Source organism: Triturus cristatus, chromosome 2_2 (genome assembly GCF_964204655.1).
Source record: "Triturus cristatus chromosome 2_2, aTriCri1.1, whole genome shotgun sequence".
NCBI lineage: Eukaryota > Metazoa > Chordata > Amphibia > Caudata > Salamandridae > Triturus > Triturus cristatus.
The window spans coordinates 934,860,821-934,881,768 of NC_140582.1; positions in this window are offsets into that span (position 1 = coordinate 934,860,821).

Here is a 20,948-nt window from a genome sequence, read left to right on the forward strand (position 1 = left end):
ACTGGGTCACCAGCCGTGGGACCGGCAAGACATTTTGACCTTTAGAAAAACTCTACCCGACTTAAGAAAGAACCCAACTGCCTTCTACACTGAACTGGGTACAGCCTTAGGTTCTACGATTATGACTTTAGCAGATATCGACTTGTTCTTTGGGCTATGTCTGCCGGCTGATGTGTGGAAACAAATCCGGAAAGTTGACCACGCTGAGCCGTTCGGATATACCTGGGTACAACTCGATACCATAGATAAGCAGCAAGAACCAGGACAGAAACCCCCAAAAGCCATATTAGAGCTCCCAGACAAGATTGTACTAAAACTGAAGACTCTAATCCCAGAAAGAAAGGTAGATTGGTCGATAGTAACGGCTTGCCGCCAGAAACCCCAGGAGGATGTGTCTGAATACTTCTCCCGATTCGAGACTGTGTTTTCCGATTACAGTGGCCAAGACATGACCACCGCAACCGGACATCACCTCTTTGTCCAGAATTATGTGAAGGGTCTGACACAAGAAATTTCCCAGAAACTACAGACCAGCGAGAGTAGCTGGGCAGCCTCCAAACCCGCAGCGATTCTCCAGATGGCTCAATACTACGAAAATCAGAAAAACGAGAACGATAGGGCATCAGAGAAGAAGAAAAAGGAACTGAAGGAGAGGGTAATGATAGCACAGTTGCAAGGGGTGACCATAGGAAGGGAACCCCCGAAAGAGAATTACCACCCAACCGCCCCTAGAAAGCTACCCCCTAGAGACCATACACCTGCACCCTACAACGGACGGAGAGACTTAGATGGGAACCAATGTGCGTTCTGTAGAGGGTTCGGACACTGGAAATCCCAGTGCCCGGTCCTTCTGGAACTAAACAAAAATAGGGATCCCAGAGACACAGCATATGACCCCAGAAACAGAGGACAGGGACGAGGGCACACGAACAACGCAACCAACGTCAGGCCAGGCAAACCAAACACCTTTGACCGCCCCCGACAAAACCAGTGTCAGCAGTCCGACTATGAAAGCACCACTGACTTCGCATAGGACCGCCAGGGGCAAGGGAGGGATCCAGTCGAACTCCGTGTTGACCAGCAAGGCCCTTACGTCACTGCTAAGGTCTTGGGCACAAAATCCCCATTCCTGGTAGACACTGGGGCGACACGTAGTGTGTTATCCAAACGACTGATCCCTAGGGCACCCTTGTCTGGCTCACATGTAACCTCAATAGGCTTCGATGGAACGCCCTCCACTAACCCCTTATCAGCACCAATCTCCTTCGACTTAGAAGATAACACCACTGACACAACCTTTCTGCTCTCCTCCAACACCCCCGATGCTATTATGGGACTTGATTTGCTAAAACATTTTCGAGCTACCATCAGATGCTCCCCAGACGGAGTTCGAGTCATCCTACACGATAACCCAGATCTGTCCAGACCCTGTCACACACGGCGTATGCTCTCTATAACCGATGCTGACATGTCCCTACTCGACACATTACCTTCACATCTATGGGCTAAAACCGACTCAGATGTAGGGCGCATGGTGATCGACCCGGTACACATAACCGTCCGACCGGACGCAGTGCTCCCAAAGCTTCCACAGTATCGGATATCACCCGAAGGCGAGAAGGCATTGGTGGAAATCATCGAGTCCCTAGTCGAGGCAGGAGTGGTAGAAGAAGTAGTGAGTAATGTTTGCAACAGCCCTATCCTACCCATTGTAAAGAAGCAAGGCGAGGGGGATGAGAAAGCCTACCGTTTCATTGTTGACTTGCGAGAGGTTAACAAAGTAGTCATACCCCAGTACCCCGTGGTCTCAGACATCACCACCATCCTCACCCTGATTCCATCCACTGCCACCATCTTTACTGTTATTGATCTCAAGAACGCATTCTTTTCCATCCCCATCCACCCAGACAGCCGCTACCTGTTCGGATTCACTTTAAAAGCCCGTTCATACAGATTCTGCAGGGCACCCCAAGGCTACACTGAGAGTCCCAGTATTTACAGCCAAGCCCTCAAGAGGCAACTGGATGCAGTCCAACTACCCGATGGAGTGGTGTTGATACAGTACGTCGATGACATTCTTTTGGCGGCCGACACCGCTCCACTTGCCGTCACAGCCACCATTCACCTCCTCCGCTTCCTTGCGGAGAACGGTCACAAGGTCTCCAGAAAGAAATTGCAATTCTGCCAGCCCCAAGTAACGTATCTAGGCCACCTTGTTACATCCTGCTTTTCCTTCTTCTCTGTCCTTCTTCTGTGTTTGTTCTAAGCCCCTCAGCCTGTATCTGTGATGTCACCCAAGAGTTCCTTTTGTGTATGTTTGATTCTACTGCCAGTTAGACCTGAGGCTGAGCAGCAGGGCAGCTGCTCCCGGTGGGGCTTAACTGGGTTTTAAACTGGGCCTTAACTGAGCTTTAACTGGATCTTAACTGGGGCCTGTATCCTGTACATTGACTCCTGATTAATGAAAATAAACTTACATCTGGATACAGCAACCCAAGGACCCATCTTTTATTTTATGAAATGTTACACTGGCGACGAGGATGGGATTCGAACCCACGCATGCAACTTCGACCTTTACAACCTGCAGTTGAGATTGAAGTGTCCTGCATCGATCTGCGTGGACTCCGGGTTTTGGTGCCTTGGAGATTGTGCACTGGCAGTTTATGTAAACAGACGGCTTTCACGTTTATGAGGACTATCTATTTCAGACTTTCCAGGATTGTATTTGGTGACATTTCCTTTGTTTAATTTCAAGACTTGAGGAGTTAAACTTGTGCCTATTCTCCTCATTATTGCCTGTTCGTTTTTCTGAAGTCAGAGGGGTGTTTTTGAAAAGGAGGAGAATATTCGCCTCAGATTGCTGCCTGCCGGATTTGTGGAACTGCTGGGTGAGAGACTTTGAATTTACGTTTTTTGGCATGTCTACGCTGTTTTCCCTGCTGCCTGGGCTCAAGAGAAACAGTTACGCTGCATTTCAAATTTAAAAATACGGCTCGCGCTTCTTACCTGATTCACTGTGTCGCGTGTCCCGTGGAGCAGAGGGTGAGTTCATGACGTCTTCTATTCTTCCTGGTATTCTATGCTGCCTAAGGACGTTTTGATGCTGGAACGTGCCGAGAGCCACCCAGTGTAACGCACGTTGCATGCCGCCATTTTAAGTTTGGCATTTCTAAATTTCAGCATGCTTTTCACTCGCATTGCCAACCACTATGTCTTTTCTTCCTGCGGACTTCCGGTACTAAGTCGTTATGTATTAGTAATGTTTTTGGAGTGTTGGTTGGTGAAGATTTTGCCTACAATCTGGTGTTGGAAACACACCACAACTCTTATCACTTGGCACACCATTCACGAAACATTACCAGATGAAGATCACTGTTCTACACTGCATCTGATGAGAACAGCTGTGTAGATATCTCGTTGCTAATCTACGATGACTGTGACTGCGGCATTTCAACATTCAGTCTACGGTGACTACCTTTGTTATTTTAATTTCTTATTTTGAAAAGTGTAATCTGCTGTATTATTCATATTGACCAACATGCTTATTGTATTGTTGATGACATAATTTACATCTATGTGCTGTTATGCTACTTTTATGTTTTCTACATGTTACATATGTATGGTATTGTCATTCCGTGGTGGTTATCGCATTTTAGTCCGTCTTTAGACTTCAGTGATGGGCTGGATTAGTTTGCTTTTATTGGATTGAGCCACGTATGTGCTCAACTTTGGTTGGGGTGCTCAAATTTTATTTATTTCCTCTGATTGTACTTAAAAGTGATGCGATATGTTCATGCTCAGTTTATTCCTTATTTTTGATGAACCACATTAGTGCTCAAAGTGTTTGAGGTGTTCATGGTCATGGAGATTGGTGATTGCTGATTGCTCCAGTGTTTGGACTTTAAGATTTGTATTGTTGCGGAGCCACATCGGTGCTCATTTTTGAGGTGCTCCATTTTAAAAAAAGGTAAAACTGGAGATTGTTTGCTCCAGTGTTTGGATATGTATTGTCGGAGCCACATTCGGTGCTCATTTTTTGAGGCGCTCCAAGCTTTCAAGTTTAAAGGTAAAGAGCCATAGTGTGCTCAGTTGAATTCTTGCTCGCTTTCATGTGAGAAGTCTTAGGGCTTCATTTTTTTCAAGTTTAAAGGTAAAGAGCCATAGTGTGCTCAGTTCGTGCTCGCTTTCATGTGAGGAGTCTTAGTGCTTCTTTGTTTATATATGAACCACGTATGTGCTCTAATGTTTTAGAGGTGTTCATTTTCAATTGATGACAAGGTTTTGGGAGCTTGAGTCAGAAATGTTTTATTGGATTTTCCCAAGGGAAAGGAATGGTGATCATTTAATCTAAATGGTGTTATATTTGGAAATGCGAATCCATTGCGCCATGGTGATTATTTCATCTAAATGGCATTATATATGAAGATGTCGTTATATTTATGAATATTTTGTTAATGTTTCCATTTGATCTCTATCCTCTTTCACTTACTTGGGGAAGAGGGTTTTCTTTTATGTGCTGTTTGTTCTATCCTTTACTTTTCTTCTTTCTGTCATTTCCGTATGTCTCTAATTTCTTTTAAAGGTGAAGTTGTGTTACTTCCATCTCTGCTGTATGTTCTATTTCACATCTGTCTCTTATTTCTGTCAAGGAGGGAGATGTGTTACATCCTGCTTTTCCTTCTTCTCTGTCCTTCTTCTGTGTTTGTTCTAAGCCCCTCAGCCTGTATCTGTGATGTCACCCAAGAGTTCCTTTTGTGTATGTTTGATTCTACTGCCAGTTAGACCTGAGGCTGAGCAGCAGGGCAGCTGCTCCCGGTGGGGCTTAACTGGGTTTTAAACTGGGCCTTAACTGAGCTTTAACTGGATCTTAACTGGGGCCTGTATCCTGTACATTGACTCCTGATTAATGAAAATAAACTTACATCTGGATACAGCAACCCAAGGACCCATCTTTTATTTTATGAAATGTTACACACCTACTATCCAAAGACGGGAGGAAACTTACCCCTGACCGAATTCAAACCATTCTAGAAACCCCTGTTCCCAAAACTCAGAAGCAAGTACGGTCCCTAGTGGGCCTCACCTCCTTTTGTCGACAGTGGTTGCCAAATTTCAGTCTTATCGTAAAACCTCTGCTTTCCCTGCTGGCTAAAGATACCCCCTTCCCCCTCCCCTGGACACCCGAATGCCAATCCTCCTTCAAAGAATTACGAGACGCCCTCTGCTCGGCCCCAGTCCTAGGAACCCCAGACTACACTAAACCTTTCTCCCTCTACACCCACGAAAGGGAGGGATGTGCGTTGTCTGTCCTAACCCAGTCCATAGGCCCTAAGCAACGCCCTTGTGCCTACTTCTCTGCCACTCTTGACCCCGTAGCCAGAGCTTTGCCTGCCTGCCTTCGAGCAGTAGCCGCCGCTGCTGTCTCTATCCGGCAAAGTGAGGGGATCGTGCTCTCGAACCCCCTCACAGTATTGGTACCCCATGCTGTTGATACCCTCCTGAACCAAACCAAGACTCAACACCTGACTAGCGCACGACTGACTGGTTATGAACTGACTCTGCTTGCACCCCATATCACATTGAAACGATGCACCACTCTGAATCCAGCTACTCTACTACCTCTCCCTGACGCTGACCCCAATGCATCCCCTATACATGATTGCGTGACCCTCACCGACGAACAAACCAAGAGTAGGGTTGACCTCCGGGATACTGCCTTCCCGGACCCTGACGGAGAACTGTGGGTGGATGGCTCATGCATCAAGCTCCCTGATGGCACCACCTCAGCTGCCTATGCAGTCACCACAGCTCGAACAGTTGTTGAGACAGCCCGCATCACACAGCGATCCGCACAGGCGGCGGAACTAATTGCCCTCACACGAGCCTGCATCCTGGCAGCAGGGACAACCGCAAACATTTACACAGACAGTCAGTATGCCTTTGGGGTAGTTCACCACTTTGGGCTCTTATGGAAAGAGAGGGGATTCTTGACTTCTCATGGCACACCCATCCTGCATGGAGATCTAGTCTCTGCCCTGACCGAAGCAGTCCTCCTCCCCACACGGTTAGCTGTGATCAAATGCCAGGCACACAAGAAGGTGACAGACATTATAGGTCAGGGAAATGCACTAGCTGACATTACTGCCCGAACCACAGCCGAGAATAGGTCCACGACCCGCATGTACGTGACCAGGTCACAAACTGAGAAATGGAAGGATGCTAGGGAAACGATTAGGGATATCCAACTAGCCAGCACACCACACGAATTAACTGAATGGGCCCGGGTGGGATTGAAGGACGATGACGGTTGTTGGCGAACTAAAGACTCGAACAAATGGTTGCTACCCGACTCATACTTGATCCCCATGCTGACCATGGCACACTCCCCCGCACACATAGGGTCTGCCCCCATGATCGAACTCATCTCCAAAGTCTGGCACAACGACAGAATACCAGACTCAGCCAAACGTCTGGTCCAACAATGCCTAGTATGCCTCCAACACAACCCTGGGAAAGGAACTGCTGTACCCCGGGGAGGGTTTGGGGTCCCCAATCACCCCTTTGAAGTCCTACAAATGGACTATGTCCAGCTAGAAAGGTGCCAAGGTTTAAAGTATGTACTTGTCGTTGTGTGTGCCTTCAGCAAGTGGGTGGAAGCCTACCCAACCCATGACAACACCGCTATGACTACCGCAAAAGTACTACTGAAGGAATTCTTCCCCCGATACGGCCTTTGTCGAATTTTGTGGAGCGACAACGGCCCCCACTTCGTAGCCGAAGTTATCCAACTCATCTTAAAGGGGTTGGGTGTAAAACAGAAATTCCATGCGGTCTTCCATCCCCAATCTGCAGGCCTGGTTGAGCGACACAATGCCACATTGAAGCTTAAGATAGCAAAAATAGTCGCCACCACAGGACTAAGATGGCCAGACGCTCTCCCACTAGCATTGCTATCAATGCGTTCCACCCCCACCAAACACCACTTAACCCCCTACGAGGTCGTCTTTGGGCGGCCCATGAACCTTTGGACTGCACCAAAACCAACATCCATCCACGACGTCCCGGACGTCCTCATGTCTGACTATTTGTATAACCTAACTAAGACGTTGTCTGTTATCCATCAGCAGGTGCTGCACGCCATTCCCGATGTTTCCAGGGGCCCGGGACACGACATCCAACCCGGTGACTTCGTCTTAGTGCGTAACTTCCAGCGCACCAAGAGTCTGGAGCCCCGGTGGACGGGCCCCCTGCAAGTCCTGATCACCACCCGAACAGCTCTTCGAGTGGAGGGGAAACGCAATTGGCTGCATGCACACCACTGCAAGAAGGTATCACCGACCCTGACAACCACGGACAACATCACCGCCCAAGAGGAACTTCTGGACAAAGACCGACCATCCCTGAGCCGCTGCCCGGATACAGAGACACTTGAATTGATTGAATATCCCGATCCCACTGTGCCATCCAAAGAAGGGTATAACTTGCGACGAAAGGAGAGAACTTCGGCTAAGCAGACCACAGGCTAAGTGGAAATCTCAGAACGGTAGCCTAGTCACCTCAAAGGCCACCAGGAGAGAAACTAAAACAAAGTCTGTGGTTCTGCCCGCTACCGAGTCTCTTGAAGGTGATGGAAGCGCCCGACATGAAGATGATGGAAGCAACCGGACGTCCGAAGATCCACTACAAAAACCCAAAGACCGACCGAATGCACAGCTTTAAGACAATAGCACTTTTCATTTCCCTTCTCTTTTGCCTTCTCCTCGTGATCACCTTCTGGATCATGGAGGAGAGCACACCCGCTCATAAGACATTGCTGACCACCGTTCAACCTACCACCACGAAAGAACACCATCTGATCTCACTTTCACCCCAACTCCGAGAAAGGCGTAAGGAGTTCTGGAATAACTCTTTTGTGCAGTTGCTCCACCAACACAATCTTGCCACCAACGCCACTAACTGCTGGATCTGTGGATTGCTGCCCCATGCCACTGGGCACTCAATCCCTCTCATCCCTTCACCTTTTTCTGTCCATGGTTCCTGCCTCGCCTGGCTGATCCTCCTGCAGGAGAGCTACAAGGACAATGCCACTTCCGGCAGAACCATGTCACACTTCTACCATGGGTTCTGGCTGAACAAAACTGGTAGAACCTCCGCCCTCTTCTGCCCTCTGAGATCGAACACTTCCTTTCACATGGACATCCCCGCCAAAGAACGAATTGAAATGCAAGTGTTCAACAATCCAGCCAGACCCACCTTCTCTTACCTCCGAAAACGGACAGCCGCCACCCTAACAGTGGCCCTGTCCGTCATCAACATCACTGGATCTGTATGCCTCGAAGGCCTGGGGGCACAGCTGGTGGGCCACAGCTCCTGCCTCATTACCCGAACATTGGACTCAGTTGACCCACCCTCCTTTGTTGCCTCCCCGAATATGTACTTCGTCTGTGGTACTAAGGCCTACACCTGGCTCCCGAAAGGTTGGGGAGGCACCTGCTACATCGCCTTTGTCCTTCCTCCGACGTATGTGGCTCCAGCAAACCATCAACGACAGAAACGTGCCAAAGACATTGTACAAGCCGACTCCACCGGAGCACAGTTTATGGACGCAGTAAAGGGTCTTGTTCCGCTCTGGGGTCCGATGGCAAACAGCCGTGCCATCCGCCACTTAACCCAGGCAGTCGTAACAGCAATGAACATTACAGCTGGCGCTCTCGCCAACAACACCGCTGAGCTTCAGGCCGTCCGCCTGGTGGCTCTCCAGAACCGCCTTGTTCTAGATGTGGTTCTGGCTGATCGCGGAGGAGCATGCCGCATCATTGGGTCCAGCTGTTGTACCTACGTACCGGATAACTCACCCTCAGTCTACAAAGCAATTGAACACCTCCACAGACTGTCCACAGAGGTCCATCAAGAGCAAGAAGAATGGTCACTGGGGAGTTGGTTTTGGGACACTATTAAAGGTTGGGGATGGAGGCTGTTTTCATTTATCCTCATACCAATCGTGATACTATGTGGATGTTGCTTGGGGATTCAGTGTCTGCCACCTTTATGTTCGCTTTTTATGAACTGCATCTGCCCTAAGACTTTGGACTTTGAAACAGAGCGGATGAAAGCTCTGAATGAGGTGGAGGTACGGGGTATTATGGGGATAGATCCAAACTAGGCAAGCTGGCGAGACATGTTAAAAGGGAGGACTGTGGAAATTTAGCGTGCAAACTGAACATTATCTGCGCCATCTTGCCTCTCCCCAGCGCCACGCATAGCAAATGCACGGCCGCCATTTTAGGCACCCCACTCTCTCTCCCCGCTCACTCTCGATCGCCAGCGCTTTCCCCCGGCGCTGCGAGCATCCCCCGCGCGCCGGCCACCCCCGCTCTCTCATACAGGCCATAAACCCTCTCCTTCTGCGCGACCCTGCTACGGAACCACATCCGACCGACATCCCATACATGGTCATGCCTCTCCTTTGATAACCCCCCTTCCTCTGCGCCCCATTGTCCGAACTGGTCCCAGGCCATCACCTGGCCCTGCGGATGCAGTTTATTGCCCCTACTGTAAGGGAAACACCCCGCATCAAAGGGATTACAGTAGATCAAAGCCCCTACCCCCTGAGACCCGGCCGGTTGCACACACCCCCGGGAATTAGCGGAATTCCCTGCTGCGCGATAGCCATCTCCCACTGCGGGTAGGGTGGGAACCTCTACTGTAACTATGTGTGGGATCGGATCTGAGCCGGGGCTTCAGGGGATGTTCTTTCAGGCATCAAGAGAATCTCAAGAATGTACTATATGTAATAAAGCAATAAACCGGTGTATAAGAGACCAGGTCTCAGAGATGCGGTTAGAGCACCTCGTGACGATACCTTGCTGTCTGATCTGATGTGTTCTGCTCCGACGGAATAAAACTTTGTTTCCTGCCTTCCAGTCTCCGGCGCCTGCCTCTTTCATTGGTAAATTATCGAGTGGTATAAGAGGCGATTACCGCCGGGCAAATACTTGAAGGGTTATCGACTGAAACTGCCGCTACCATTTAACAGGGTAAGGCCTGGCAAGTGGGTGCACTTGTCGGGACAACATGGCAGTTTAACAAACTGCATGCAGGCACTGCAGTGGCAGGCCTGAGTTCTCTCTTTAGGGCTACTTGTGTGGGTGGCACAATTAGTGCTGCAGACCCACTAGTAGCATTTGCATTACTAGCCCTGGCACACATAGTGAACTTTACTAGGGACTTTACTAGCAAAACAAATATACCAATTATGGACAACCAATTACCATTACACTTTATACAGGGAGCACTTGCACTTTGACACTGATCAGCAGTGGTAAAGTGCCCAAAGCATCTAAGTTGGCAACACCATGTCAGAAAAAAGGTCCAGTGGGAAGGCAAAAGGTTTAGGGAACTTTAGCCAAAAAGGGCCAAGTCCAACACCAATCAAAGTGTAGTTTGAGGCAAATCATGTGAAGCACCCTGCGGGGTTGCCTGTGAGTCTTAAGTTCCACCAGTTAGGTAGCCTTGCCCTTCTTCTCAATCACCTCAAAGGACCCAGTCCTTGAGGGACCTGGGCTCCACCATTTCCATCACCCACACTTTGTGTCCAGGCTGTAATTCCTCAGTCGTAGAATTTTGGTGATACCACTCTTTCATCACAGCCTGACTGTTTTTACTATATCACTCTGACTGGGAGAATTGGGTGGACGCAATGATGTATTAATTTTGTGGGTCTTTTTCAATTTCCCCAATTAACTTATTTTGGAAATCTTTGCATGAGCTACACGGATGATCCTTGTTATTTCAGTATGTTGAGTTCATTTGATCGATAGAAAGCTTTCTCTGATCACTATTGAATTTCACACATGTTTATCCCACAATGTTTAAGCAGGTATAAAGCACAGAACTAGGAAATGTCTGTTTGATTAGCCTAATAAAAAGTACAAACAGTATCCTACTCCTTTCTGGGGCACAGAGATATCTATACCCAGAAAGAAGTTGGATGCCGCATAGGCTTTTTCATACGCTAAGAAAAAATCCACTCAACATCTGGCTCCTTGCTGCAATGCAGACGCACAGTTTTGCCGTGGCTAGAGAAGCTCTCTGAGTTACAGTAGCTGCCAACAAGAGGAAAAATAAACTGGTGGAAGTAGACTGAAAGGTAAGGGGCTAGGGGCACTCCTAGTGTCTTCCGTGCCCAACTCTCACCTCTTAATTTGGTTCTGCACCTGGGAAGGCCTGCAAAGGATTGAGAGGGATTAAGTGAAGGATGGCATTATGGTTATGCTACACCTCTTGTCCCCCCTTTAAGCCTCCCTCCATCACTACCTCCAGAAAAATTAGATTGGGTCAGTGATCAGGGCTAAAGGAGTTCAATAGACTAGTCCAAGGGTCTGATCCTGGAGAAGGGCCTCAGACGGTCTAGAATGTCCCTCTAATGCCTCTTATAAATGTGAAATGCCTGTCAGACTCATTATAACACTAACCTGTTGATCTGAATGTTGCTGCAGAAACGACATAGCACCCTACAGTCTCTTTCCCAGTAGACAGTGCTGAACACATCCAAAAAGGTGTTTGATACTAATAGTGAAGAGAGGGGTAGGGGAATGAGAGAAAGCACAAGATACATAGTTAGATTGTAGTCACATAGCTCATCTCATCAAATAGAGCTCTCTCGAGTGTTTTGCAGTTTCTCATGAGTAACAGCTCTTTTACACTGAACAAAGCACAAAACTACTTTTAATCTCTGTTCTTAGATTAATTTCAATTACATGCATAAATCCAACAGAAGTTTCAAAATCAGAACAAATAAATCTAACTCTCCTCAGCTAATCACTAATCTGAAGCCTCTGAAGGCAGGGCTGGAAGAGGTCGAAGTGATCCAAGGATACAAGGAAATTCTTTGAAGTGACACTCTGGAACAACTTCCAAGATGTGTCATAAGCAAACATTTTCTGAGAAGATTGTCTTTGCTGGAGTACCGGGAGTGCAGCTCAAAAGCAAAACTCACATAGAGAATCCTAAGAGCAGAGTTCAAGCAGAGGCTTTTTCTTATTATAAGGGAAGAAATCCAAGAACGTGTTCACGCCACGCGCATGACCTTATTGACTGTGGAATCCCTGAATGCTGCAGTGAAACCTCCAATCCCAGGATCCTCAAATCCTGGGACAGGTCTTTGAATCCTGGAATCCTCAAATCCTACAGCTGAGACTCATATTCAACTGAAGCCTGCTGTTCAGATAGCACATATGGTCACAGCTTTTTAGGGTGCTCGTTTGGAAACAGGAGTGGCTGTGCTGGTGATGGGAGAAGGGGTCACAACTGAGCAGCACACGTGACAGCTACATTCCTAGGTTACACAAGTTCTTTTTTGCCTGTGTGGGTGACATTCTTAGTGGCAATTCCCTGAGAAAGGGGTTAAAGAGGTGCCTTATTATGCCCAAGGCCAGAGATGGATGAGAGTGAGAGTGAGTGTGAGCCCCTGTGGCAGGCAATGGCAACACCATATATGATTTCATATGTATATCAAGAAGACATCCTGGAAGCAAGCACTTGGCCGCTTCATTTGGGAAGTTGCCAGAGCCCAGAAGAGATCTGGCACTGGCAAACTCGCTACTGCCACCATTACCATCACTACCAATACGTGGGCAAGGGATACGAGGTAAAAATATAATGGGCATCCTCAGGACACCATTTCATAAGGACATTGAACGGTTAATGTTTTGATAGCTGCTGGTACTCTTTAGCCTGATCGCTATAACTTTGAGTATACAACAATAAAATGAACACTCAAAGTGGCAGCAGCACAAAAGTGTCCTTATATGAATTTGCTTTGAACCTTAAAGTTCTTTATAATGTTTTTTAATCACGTGCCTACTTGAGGTTTCCACAGTGCTAATTCTCTTTTTTTTATACTTCAGGCTGGTCCCTTCATAACTTTCTTTTCAGCGATATCCAGACAAATTTTGTGTACTCTATCGCACATGTTGCAGATCATGAAGGTGCCAAGTTTATCATTTCTCCTGGAGAAAACCATGAAAATTGCCAAAATGGGCCAAATATTTAGGTTTTCTTCAAACTATTGGAAGAAAGTGCTGTGCAAAAACGATTTTCGGTGCCAAGTTTGCCATCTTACCATTATTCAGAAACATGTAGATTGGTAAAAAGAAATCGTATTTTTCACCTCCGTTTTTGCAGTTTTCTAATATCAGTATTTCTTATTCTTGCAGTTACTGCCTAATGCATTGAGGGGAAAAGAAGTGTGAGACCCCTGGGTGAGCTAGACATTTATTCCTTTCTGAATGTAGACAATATTCTGAATGTGAAGAGATTGTGTAAATTGCTCATCATTTCCCCCAAAAATTAATTGTGGAATTAAAAAAAGAATTATGTAAGTAGGAAAAAAAGAAAATAGGTGCCAATGATTCCATCATTTCTATGTGGGAATTTTCTGGAATATGATGGGAAGAATATGTCCTGCCGCCCTGCATTCCCGCTTGTTTCCAATGAAAGTGGTACACCACATGTGTGGGTGGCCTACAGCCCATGACAAGCAAGGACCCAGAATTCCATGAGGAAACTACTAAATCTTTCTTCAAATTTTGGGATTCTGGGGATGTGGGTAGCCATGGTATTTGGGCCTGGGATTTGCAAGCCCTCTTGATAACCTACCATCCCAAGAGTGTTCAACTGGACACTCAAGAGGGTCCAGAGGTTTCGTTTTAGGGAATTCCACTACTTTTTTTTACTACCCAGAACGCCCTGCAAACATCAATCGTTGGCTAAAATCACTGATTTTCTGCACATTCCTCTGTGGGACATTTTGGGAACCTAGTGTGAACTAAAAAGTTCTACCACACAGCATTTCCATGCATCTTCTGATCAAAACAGTGACTCCCTCGTGTGGGATGGGCAGACTGCCTGGTGCACGAACAGCTCCAAAAGGCAACATGGGTACATCAAGATTTTTCCTTCAAATTTCAATCAAACTGTGAATGTATGTAGCTGCAGTATTAGGGCCTGGGGATGGCAAACACCAAAGGTAACCTGCAGGGCCCAAACATGCTTGAAAATCCTGGGTGGTGTGGATTGTGTGGATCTCACTATGTTTTTTGGCTCTGGAATGATCTGAAAATGTCATCTCTGGTCAGAAATCAATGACTTTTCAAATAGTCTATATGGAGCAGTTCTGGAATCTACTAGGAACCTAAAAATTCCTACCACCCAGCCTTTCCACATGTCTCCCAATCAAAACGGTATTTCACTTGTTTCAGTGAACCTCATGCACGGAACAGGAAAGGCTCCAAAAGGCCACATAGAAACATTGTGATTTTCCCCCAAAATGTAAATCATTCTGGCAATGTGGATATCTGTGCAATTTGGTCCTGGAATTGGCAGACCCTCAGGGTAACCTATGAACCCCAAATATTTTTTAAGCTTGGAAACCCAGAAGAGTCCATGATGATGTGGTTTATTTCAATCCACTACACTTATTACACAGAATACATTGCAAACATAACAATCATGCTAAAATCACCCAATTTCACTCACTATCCATAGCAGAATTTGAGCAGGAGTTGTTGACATCCACACATCCGTATCTATCCTGAGCTCTTCTTGGGGGCGTGGCTTGCCACCGAGCAAAGATAGCTTCTGCCTGAAGCAGCACCGCAACTCAACCCTCTGAAACCACCCGAAATCCAACATAAATCGGAATGAAACTCACTGCAGGAGGTGGAGAGGGGTAGCGAAAGAGTGAGTGCAGCCGCAGAGAGAGTCGGATTGCAGTTTACAGACAGCCCGGGAGAGATACGGGAGTGAGGCCTATATTTTCCAACTGGAGCCCGAGCCTCAATTTTCAGAGGAACGGCGAACTTGAAAGACAGCGTTGGACGAGTGGAGGAGGGAGACGGCAGAAGGAGTGAGGAGGACAGCTGTGCCAGAACCCCCTGAGGGGGCCAAGCAATCCACCCCTCCTCTGGCGATCCGGTTGTGGAGTCGGTGCTAGGGGAACCACTGGACCCTGTGTAGGACCCAACAGCAGGAGGCTGGTCACAGGAGAAGACGCCCATCGGGCGGAAGGTAGGCCAGGGAGAAAATAAAACTAGCCAATTGTGATTGGGAGCAGGCCTGAACTGCAGTGCACCGCTGTCTGCGAGGCGCGTCCCTGGGATCCAGAGAACCAAATCATTGAGGCGGGGCCAGCGACTATGGCACTGCCATGATAATTGGTAGGGAGAGCCGCCCGCGTGGACCTCCACCTCGAAGTGGGGCGAAAAACAGAATGATGCCCCAAAATATCGCAGTGCAATGCTGAAACTTACCCCCACCAATACAGCGTGGCCTCAAGATCATTCCCCAACTACACCAAAGTGATATACCTTCAGGAGGCGTGGGCTTCTTCACGAGCCTCCGGTGGGGAAAAGCAGAAAACAAAAGTAAATACAACACCCTAAGAGAGAGGGGGGCCAGAGTTGAGGCACTGAGGGACAACCTGACAGGCTGCAGGGATTACCTAGGTGACTCCTGGCTGGCAGCAGTGGATTCCCCTTTGTCCAAGATGACAGGGGGGAAAAATATGAAGGCCAGTCACCAGACGAAATTGGACAAATGCACTCTCCCGAAGGACGCAGAGGCCCAAGAAAATCTTCACGAGCGTCCGCACCTTAACTCCATGTCCGCCTCCAATGAAGATGCTCTCTCCATCCATGGCATCATGGCCTCTATCCGAGGGGTGCAGACAGCTTTGGAAAACAAATAGACTCAGTTACGATGGAAGTATCGCTGATTTGAGCAGCCTTGCGAAATATGGATGTAAGAGTGCAGGAAGCAGAAAACTCCACCAAAAATCTACACCAAAATAGCTCTGTGCTTAAGGCACGAATGAAGGAAATGCAAGCACTCAACTCCAACCTGGAGACCAGACTGGAAGATCAAGAAGGTCGGTTGTGATGCAATAGCGTCCGAATTCTTGGGATCCCAGAATGAGCAGAGGGATAGCCGCCTGATCTATTTGTTGAAGATCTCATCCGACAACATCTCCAACCAAAGGGGCTATCAAAATGTTTTTCCATGGAGAGGGCCCATCGGGTGCCGGGCGGGCAGCCCAGACCAGGGGCACCAACCAGTCCCATTATAGCATGTGTCTTTTATTATAAGGCAGCAACGTGATACTCCAGAATGCCCGCACTGCCCCACCAGTCATATTTGAAAACACACAGGTCAACTTCTTCCCAGGCTTTACCCTAAAATCACAAAGGCTGAGACGCAGTTTCATAGCAGTAAAGAAAGCACTCAGAGACAAAGGAGTACAGTATTCTATGCTCTTCCCAGCACGTCTACGGGTGGAATCAGAAGGGAAGACTTATTCTTTACAACATCATAGGCAGCGTCGGAATGGCTTGATGGCTGGAAGACAGTGAATGGCTCTGGGGCGAGGGCCCAACGTGGGAGACTCAGAAGAACAGCGAAGGTGCCGGGAGACCAACCAACAGAGGTCACTCACCTTGGGGAGAAAGCATAAAACTGTTGGCAAATGATATTTAGACAAATGCTGGGAGGGTGGGGTGAGAAGTTGCACCCCTATTAAAGGACTGGAATGCTCGCATTTACCGTAACTCCGACTCTCAAGACCTTCTCCACGCCTAAAATAGTGGCAGAGATATAGGAGGACTTGAAAAGCAATGGGCCGGGAAATGGTGAAAAGTACCAATCCCTGACTGCATACAACCCATCCTCTTTGCAGTGGGGAAAAACTCAGAACCAAGGGGGGGAGGGAAGAGTTAGATGGCAGGCATACATTCCTTATGTTTGTTAAGTTGGGAAGGGCCGACAGGCACTCTGCTGAGTTGGGGGGGCGGGCAGGGACTCACAGGGGTAAAGATCTGGAAGAGATACATAACAGGGGTAAAACAGCGAGGATACTAGCTGCCACATGATAGAGCAATCTACGGCTGCACTTAAATTAATGACCTGGAATTTAAATGAGTTAGGAAAAAGAAGTCAAACGGGGCATAGTACTTCAATATATCAAAAGGCACTCCCATGATGTTGTATTGCTGCAAGAAAACCACCTCATGGGAAACAGTTGTAACACTCTCAACCGATGGGGGTACAAAATGAAAATACATGCAGGGTACACGTCAGGATCAAGGGGCAGAGGGATTCTTCTAAAGAAAAGTATCCCCCTGATAATTGACAAGACTTGGTCGGATAGACTTGGGAGGTATGCGGTACACTCAGGGACCTGGGCATCAGATGTGATAAATATCCTTTCGATATATGTCCCTCCAACTCTGAAAGACTCGACTTTGACAGAGTTGGGGGCTCTGATCCTAAAACTCCCAACGGGACGTCTCTTTATGGGAGGTGATTTTAACATGATGGGAATATATGGACCGCTTACCATCTAACGCCCCAAACTCCACCCAAACATGTATGACGGGGTTTCTCTCTGCACTGGGCCTCACCGACATCTGGAGGGCGCTGAACCCCAACACGCAAGAATATACTTTCCACTCAGGGGCACATGGGAGTCACTTCCAAATTGACTTTTTAATTTCCCTTGCTTCACATCTCCTCTATTTCACAAACGTGAAGCCTCTGGTGAGAGGGATCTGCCATCATTCCCCCTTATGGATGAGGTATAAGGTGGGAAACTCACGTAGAGCGGGCCCAGCTGCGAATAACCCCTGGTATATTAAAGTGCTGGCAATCAGGAAGGGACTTATTGAAGCCACTGAACAATATTTCCAAGAAAGAACTCACTCAGTTGCATCAGCATAGGTACTCTGGAAGGCATGTAAGGCAGTGGTCAGGGGCCAGGTCCTTTCCCTAATTTCAGGGCACACGAGGGAGAAGAGAGCAAAAGTGAATGCGCTCGGGCTAGACATTCTCGACCTCGAGCTTAAGTCACTAAGGAGGGAGGATGACAGCTTACAACATACATTAAAAATCAAACAACAAGACTATAGATTTGGGTGCTGGAGGAGGCCAGGAATAAAAATAAGGTGACACAGCATTGAGTGTATGAAATTGGTGAAAAAGCAGGAAAACTGCAGGCATGGCACATTCAGCGTGGGTGGCATCCATGACTCTGGATACCGGGGTAAACCTCCGTGACCTCATAGAGATTGCTGAGGCCTTCGCCGACCATTATTCTGAGATCTACTCCTCAGGAACAATGGCTTCGGAGCAAGACTTCATGGAGTTTCTGGCAGATATTCCCCTCCCAGTCTTGACTGTGGAAGAAAGGCAGCTCCTAGATGCCAAACTCATTGAGGAAGAAGTAATACATGCTGTTAGAGCTCTAAGTACGGGCAAGGCTATCGGTCCAAATGGTATCCCTAAAGAGCTGTACAAGCTCACAGCACCCACAACGGTACCACACCTCCTGACCGATCAAAGGCTAGGTAGTATAGTCTTGATTCACAAAGAAGGGAAGCTTAGGGACCAATATACATCATACTGACCTATCTCTCTACGGAAGCAAATTTTTATGTAAAATTATTAGCTTTAAGGCTTCTTCCAGTGCTTACCACCATAGTCCATCTGGATCAATCGAGTTTTATACTTGGACGTAGCATTGCCCTAAGCCTCATGCGCCTACATGGAGTGCTGGGACATGCTCATAGGATAAGGAAAAATGCTGCGGTTCTCTCCCTAGATGCGCGCTTGGCTTTTGACGCCATTGAATGGCCCTATATGTTTGCAGTTCTTCGACGAATGGGCTTTGGACCGCGATTCCTGTCCTGGATCAGGCTCCTATACAAAAGGCCTCTAGCGTAGTTGGTGGTCAATGGAAAGACATCAAGAGCGTTCCCTCCATGGAGGGGCATGAGGCAGAAGTATATCCCCCCTAATATTCGCTCTGATGTTAGAGCCAGTGGCAACTTGGATCCGAAGGGACCCAATAATAAGAGGTCTTCGGGGGACAGAGGCCTGGGGAAATAAAATATCGCAGTATACAGATGATGTCTTCCTATTTGTGGCCTCTCCCTTTCTTCTCTTACCAGAATACTAAACATCTTTGCTACTTGTAGCAGATATACTGGGTATACAATTAACTGGTCAAAATCAGTGGTGTTTGTTCTTTGCAATCAGAGGTTCTCGCTTCCCATAGAGTGTGAGGCACAAATAGTGACGGAGGGATTGCAATACCTTGGCATCTATGTAACTACAGACCCAGCCCAGTTTTAGGCCTGAAATCTACAGGGCCCCTTGACTTGACTCCAAAACAATGTCCAACACTGGCGTGCTCTTCCCCTGTCCCTTCCAGGTAGGGCGGCCCTATATAAATTATGGCACTGCCATGATTTCTTTACATTTTGCAAAATACACCATTCCCAGTTCCTGAGACATATTTTAATTCAATAGATAGCACGGTCCGAACACTCCTATGAGATGGGGGATCCCCACGATTGCACTCATCAAGCTGACCGGTAGCTGGTATGGGGGGAATAGCATTGCGTCACATGCAAACCTATTATAGGGCGGCTCAATTAGCAACTATAAATCAATGGGTTCACCAACCGCTTTCAGAGCCAGCCTATCGGATGGATCGCTAAATCTCCAGCAAAGGGGATATCTGCAGGCGCTGTATACTATCCTGGCTGATGAGACAGTGAAACCCCGAAACCGGTCCTAGGATGCTTGCTTCCGGTCCAGGGAGGACCTGGCTTGGCAGTTCGGGCTGGACTGTTCCCAGGAGGCACAGGGTCAAGACTGATTTGCATGTGGCCAGGTCTAAATTGCGGTGGAATGGTGAGCAAAAGAATGATGAATTTAATCCGATCTCTTGACTGGAGGTGAATGTTTTGATGTGTTCTGCATTCCATCCATCACTTGTGTGTCTTTTGCTTTCTCACCCTAAGTGCACCGGGAATGCCCAGACGTGGGTCCCGGGCACAATGTGCCACTGGATTCAAGCTTTCCTGGCTGCTGAGGGGTGAAACCCTGAAACCAGTCCTAGGATGCTTGTTTCCAGTCCAGGGAGGTCCTGGCTTGGCAGAACGGGCTGGACTGTTCCCATGAGGCACAGTGACAAGACTGATTTGCATATGGCCAGGTGTAAACTGGGGTGGCATGGTGTGCAAATGAATGATGGATTTAACCCAGATCTCTTGACTGGGGGTGAATGTTTTGATTTGTTCTGCATTCCATCCATCACTTGTGTGTTTTTTGCTTTCTCGCCCTAAGTGCGACAGGTATGCAATGTGGGTCCTGGGCTCACTGTGCCACTGGATTCAAGCTATCCTGGCTGATGAGGGGTAAAACCCTGAAACCAGTCCTAGGATGCTTGTTTCCGGTCAAGGGAGGACCTGGCTTGGTAGTTCGGGCTGGACTGTTCCCATGAGGCACAGGGTCAAGACTGATTTGCATATGGCAAGTCTAAACTGGGGTGGCATGGTGAGCAAAATAATGATGGATTTAACCCAGATCTCTTGACTGGGGGTAAATGTTTTGATTGGTTCTGCATTACATCCATCACTTATGTGTCTTTTGCTATACAAATCCAAAGCATCTATAGCTGGAAGGGCCCACTGTACTGACTGTCCGTGTGTGGCACTCAACTCTTGCCAAGCTGGGGTAGAAGAATAAAATTACCAAAGCAATGCCCCTATGGGATTCACACCAACTGGGCACAATGGGGACTAGAAAAGCCTTTGATATATGGGACTTTATTGGGATCTTGTGGGTGGGAGACCTACATACAGGTTTTTTTTCACTACCTACAGATCCGACATGCTATATGAGCAGTCGTGCCCCGGGGGGTGTCCATACCCGAATAATCACCATTGGAATGCAGGGTCCTAGAAGAACATTCAACTCATAGGGAGATATCCCTCACATATCAGAAACTCAATATTAACTTACCCGATACTCTGATAGCCTTGGGAGACCGCTGGGGACATGACACTACAGGAAGAAGACTGGTTGGAAGCCCTGGCCTCCCCAAGAGA